Below are 6,039 nucleotides of genomic sequence, written 5' to 3'. Positions count from 1 at the left end.
AAGAATCCCTTTTTTAGAAGAAAGATTATATATATGTCCAATCTCTAGTGGTGGTGGAACCAACCAAGGCTTTAAGGCGAACCGTATGGCGGCTGGAAAGAAAGACGACCTCACCTTCTCTGGTGTCAGTGAGAGCTATTTGAGTATCCCCCGTTGACCTTCTTTTGTAGATAGAATCTTCAATGAGTGGAAACAAGCAACCTTACTAAGAAAGGTGCTTGTTGAGTAAGGCCGGCTTTCGAGCCCAAGCCCCTTTACTAGGTTGGGCGCTTGAGCGCATCTTTCTCATATCGATCAAGGCTTTCCTTGAGTTTGAAATAAGGGGCAAGAAGCAAGGGCGTAGCAGCTGCGCGAAGTTGCGCCTTAGCGCATCCGTTTTCTTGCAGGAGTGCTAACGCGCGACCTTACGTTTTCTTCCGCTTGCTCTGCAGTACGAGCCTCATACAGAGCCGCGCTCCTTTAATATGATGAGAAGAAGGGGGGCCGGCCTCTTTTCCGTACCAATCCTTATTTACTACTACATCTTTTTTGGGGTGTATAGCTCAGTTGGTAGAGCATTGGGCTTTTAACCTAATGGTCGCAGGTTCAAGTCCTGCTATACCCAAACCTACCTTACACTCTACTATGAATAAGGATGCATAGTAGCCTTCAAAGATGACTCTTTGGCCTTTAGACTCGCTTCGGCGACTTCGCCCTTTAAGTGAAGGAAACGGAGGAACTAATTCACAAGGAGTAGCCACAATAGAAAACGCTAGTCATAATAAGAACTGCTCAACAAGAAAGGAAATATTATGTAACAACGGTCCACAATGTACAGTTCGACAACGAGGGAGCTAACACAAGACGAATAATTCCAAATAAGGACAAGTCAACTAAAATATAGGATATCCAGCTTCTTTTAAGGTTGGGCAATTAAGAGAGAGATACAACAACTCCAATTAAGAATAAGCAGTATAAGGATAATCACTTGCCTCAATTAAGGATGAACAATTATAGAAGAGATAATTATAATTTTAGATAAAGATATGCAGTTAGGGAAAAGACAACACGGCAATAGAAGAGACACAATTTCAGTTAAGGCACACATGAATCAAAAGAATAACAAAAGTGGATCATGAAGCAATTAATTCCAATTAAAGCAGGTAGAAGTGAAACTGGAAATTAAGAAACGTAATCATAACGAGAATAACTGCATATTCAGTGAATACAAGGACCTATGAATCCCTAAAGGCCAATGTTCCACAAATAAGTCTGGGCACGTACTCATCACCTCGCGTACACGGACTACAATTAGCATAGAAAACTCAAATCCTAAGGGGTAGTTCCCCCACACGAAGTTAGGTAAGATACTTACCTCAAAGAAGACAGACCGATACTCAAAAATGAACTTCTCGGGTGAAATGACCTCCGGACGGCTCAAATCTAATCAAAATAACTTCGAAGCACAAATAAATCTCATAAGAGACTATTTCGGATCATAAAGCTTCAATCTTTATCAAAATCTAAAAATCTGTCCAAAAGTCGACCCTCGGGCTCGCACCTCGGAACCCGACATATTTTACAAAATCCAAACACCTATTCCGGTATGAGTCCAACCATACAAAAAATATCAAATTCCGATACCAATTCATCCCTCAAATCATGATTTTTCATTTTGAAAATTTTCTTCACAAACCACCATTTTTCTCAACTCAAAACACAAATTAAATGATAAAAATAAATATAAAATAATGGAATATATTAAATTCTAGGTGAAGAACACTTACCCAATCGATTTGCTTGAAAAACCCATAAGGAATCGCTCAAAACCGAGCTCTAGAACTTCAAAATGGTGAAAATGGAAAAACCCTCAGAATAGAGTACTATTTATTCTGCCCATGTGTTTGTGCATCGCGAATGCGGAAGAGAATTCGCGTTCGCGTAGAAGAAAAATGAAAGCTACCCAGTTGTGCTTCGCGAACGCGGATGTCACGCCCCAAAACCGAGGAGCGCGACCGACGCTCAACCGAGTGAACCCGATCGAGCAAGCCTGTTAGATTTCATTCTACCCAAACTCATCCACGAATAGAGATAATACATATTTTCATTAATTAGACGAAAATGTGTTCATGTCTACAATACCAATTCATTTCCAATAGTTTCATCATTTTTAAAGTCTCAAATGGACAAGTAATACAACCACAATATAACATAGATTTTCTTTCCCCAGCACCAATACACAACCCACACTATGTCTACGGAGCCTCTATAGATAAAGAAGAGTACAATGATAATGCCGGCAACAAGGCCCCGGCTATACCTGAAACGGAATACACAAGTACAAAAGATTCATGATCCCGGAAAGAAGTGGGGCTCACCAAGTCAGTTGGGAAGAAGGTGCACTACTATCACTAATCAATATCTCCCGCTGTGGAACCACCTGCATCCATTGAAAGATGCAGCGCCCTCGAAAAAGGGACGTTACTAACGTCGAATAGTACTAGTATGTATAACTAAACACCCTCTCAATAGAATGACAATTAATACAAACAAGATTATCATAATATCAATGAAAGCCTTAATCAACATCAAACCTCAATTTAGGATCAAGACAGTGTTCAAATTAATTTTCATATCTCACATTGGGAGATTTTTAGTATCGATATACCATTGTCCGCAATACCAGTGTTCACAATACCAATGCCACTGTACTTTTAGCAAGGAGTCCAATCACGACCCGATCGGCTAGGCTATCTCATTAAAGAATCAACCACAATTACCATCAATACCAATACCACCGTAAATTTAGTACAGAATCCGATCACGACCCGATCGGCTAGGCTAACTCATTAGAGAATTAACCACAATTACTATCAATATCAATACCACCGCACTTTTAGCACGGAGTCCGATCACGACCCGATCGGTTAGGCAATCTCATTAGAGACATCAACCACAATTACTATCATTACCAATACCACCGTAAGTTTAGCACGGAGTCCGATCACGACCCGATCGGCTAGGCTGTCTTATACGAGACATCAACCTTTTTATATCAATCATCGCATTTCATACTTGTTTTACGTCTTTTAATTTTATTGGCACTAGTGGCCATAATTATAAGATCATCCTTGGCACGTTGGCCATATTCAGTAATTCATGCTCACCTTATCAATTTCAAATATCATCCTCATCATCAACAACAACACAATTCAAATCAAAGTGTGTAGTACACATGTGAGCAATTGAGAGTCTAATGCACATAGAGATATTTCATAAAATTTGGCATAATAGCCTTCATTTGAACTTGACTTAAAGTGGAAACATTATTAATGCACAACCCATATTTTAACACATCCTCCATTGGTAACATAACATGAATAGAGCATTTGGGATGCTTGTTGAACATATATATTTCAACCCAATCTTACTCGGCATAGCCAATTTCATAATGAATCACTCGGGACTTACATAGTTTACATGAATATCGCGGGATTCAATTCTAAGAGAAGAGTTTAGCCAACTTACCTCAATTGAGCTTCCTTAAACTCTAAAACGTTTCGGAATTCTTAGCAACTTCAATATATTTTAGAAATATAACAAATTGTATCAAAATCAGGAAGATGATCATGGTTCTAGCTCATTTGAGCATTTTATCAAACACTAGGTGTGCACAAGGTTTCAAGGTCCTTTTATGGAGGATTCCATCATCCCAAAACCCAATCTTTACCATGCATAGTTCAAAAATCTTCCTACACCCCTTGATATCACATGCATGTAAAATAATCAACTCTCATGCCCAAAAATTATCTTACTAATTACCCATTTTCAGATGATTTCGAAATTTGGGTTTAGGGTGTAGAATCTTACCTCTAGGATGAAGACCTAGTGAACTTGCCTTCTTAATCTTCCAAAACTTGAGCAAGATTTGAAGAACAATTATTGAAGAACACCTTCTTACTCTAGGGCACTCTATCTCACTCTAAAATGTCAGATTATATCTCAAAAATGGCCCAAAACGTGTATTTAATGAAGTAGGGTCGGGTTTTAAAAATCCAAAAATGGAGCTCCGGAGCAAGGTATGCGATCGCATAACCGATATGCGGACCGCATATCGGTCGCATAATTGGTTACAAAATAGCCAAAAGAACTGTCTGTGTATGCGGTCCGCATAATTGTTATGAGGTCGCATAATGCACCGCATAACAATTATGCGGTCGCATAGTCGAATGCATAGTTGCTTCCAACTGACCCAATTAACTGCCTCACTCTACGGCCATTATGCGGTCCACAGAGTGGTTCTGCAGTCGCATAATGGACCGCAGAAATGCACTTTTCCGCCAAAGATTTTCCTTTACTTTCCGGTGCATTGTTCAACCTAAAAAGTCCGAGCCTAGTCCGTCACCATGAAACATTATTTTCTTTGCAAATTTTACTGGGCTTTACACTTAAGTACTTCTAAGTTTTCTGGGGTGTTACAGCGGAGAGGAAAAATTTGATGGCACAACGACTGCCTTTCGCGAACGCGTGAAGTAGTACGCGTACGCGAAGAGTGGAATGGCATAGCTACGTGAACGCATGGGATGAACGCGAACGCGACGAATTAAAAGGTTGGCTTCCGCGATCGCGGAATGAGGAATGTGAATGTGAAGAACAAATATTCCCTCCTCCAAAATTACTCTTCGTGAACGCGACTAAGAAAACCAGATGACAGAAAACAACAGTTCAAAAAAAGAAGGAAATGACCTGTAGCCCATCCGAAACACACCCAAGGCCCCCGGGACCCCGTCCAAACATACTATCAAGTTCCATAACCTAACACGGACTCGCTCGGGGTCTCAAATCACATCAAACAACACCGAAAAAATAAATCGCACCATGAATCGGACTTATGAACTTCCAAAACTTCCAACTTCTAAAACACGTGCCGAAACCTATTATCCCAACCCGGAATGACGTCAAATTTTGCAGGCAAGTCCCAAATAACATAACAGAGCTGTTCTAACTCTCAGAATCGCATTCCGACCCCGATATCAAAAAGTCCCCTTCCGGTCAAAATCTCCAAAAATTCAACGTCCGCCATTTCAAGCCTAAATGAGCTACAGACCTCCAAAACACAATCCGGGCACGCCTCTGAGTCCAAAATCACCCAACAGGTCTAACGGAACCGACGAAACTCCATTACGGAGTCATCTCCACATAGTTCCAACTACGGTCAAAATCCTAAGACTTAAGCTTCCATTTTAGGGACTAAGTGTCCCAGATCACTCCGAATCACCCGGTAACTGAATCCAACTATGCACGCAAGTCAATACACATAATACGAAGCTGTTCAGGGCCTTATGCCGCCGGACGGGACTTAAATTCTCACAACGACCGGCCGGGTCATTAGATCCTTCCCCTCTAAATAAACGTTCGTCCTCAAATGTGCTAAGAATCGCCTCGAAGTCTTAAAATCAATGAAAGTACATATCCAACATACACCCGCGGGTGACACCACATCACCCCAACCCACATAAGCCTGACGACACCATCTCAACTGTAATTCACCCTTTCTACCAACACCGATAAGCCTTAGAGTCAAAATTCCCACCTCCCATTTATCTTTAAAAGACCCGATTCTAAATCCATAACCGGTATCAGTCTCAACCAGCTGTAACAACTCATGCCCATAACTACAAGGTATAACAACACTTACTGAACTCTCACCCCATTAGAGTATCAAATCATAAATCGTAACCAATTACTCAAGAATCATATCAAACCTACAATAATGGACAATATGAATGCACTTCTAGTCTCGTAACTTTCAATAATGAATTTAAAATAACGATAGACATGGCTATCACTCATAGAATCTCCCAACAGGGGCAAACACAAAAACACGATACTAAGTCATAAATTCACCCATAGGTGGGATAATAAATAGGGGACTCGCCCCGATAAGCATAACCGAATCAAAATACAAATGGTGCCCCCTTTGTAACAAATCAAAAGCATACCTATATGGCATCATCTGGCGCAATGTCCTTAAGCCTATTATATGAATTACATCAATGT

General features: G+C 40.5%; 1 non-coding gene across 1 annotated transcript; it reads left to right on the top strand.

The window, feature by feature from the left end:
* Window positions 1-531: 531 nt before the first annotated feature.
* Window positions 532-604, top strand: TRNAK-UUU (transfer RNA lysine (anticodon UUU)). Its single transcript has one exon. It is a non-coding gene; the product is annotated as a tRNA-Lys (tRNA).
* The last annotated feature ends 5,435 nt before the right edge of the window (window positions 605-6,039 follow it).

The sequence above is a fragment of the Nicotiana tomentosiformis genome, chromosome 3 (genome assembly GCF_000390325.3).
Source record: "Nicotiana tomentosiformis chromosome 3, ASM39032v3, whole genome shotgun sequence".
NCBI classification, from domain to species: domain Eukaryota; kingdom Viridiplantae; phylum Streptophyta; class Magnoliopsida; order Solanales; family Solanaceae; genus Nicotiana; species Nicotiana tomentosiformis.
This window is presented reverse-complemented; position numbering and strand designations above follow the sequence as displayed.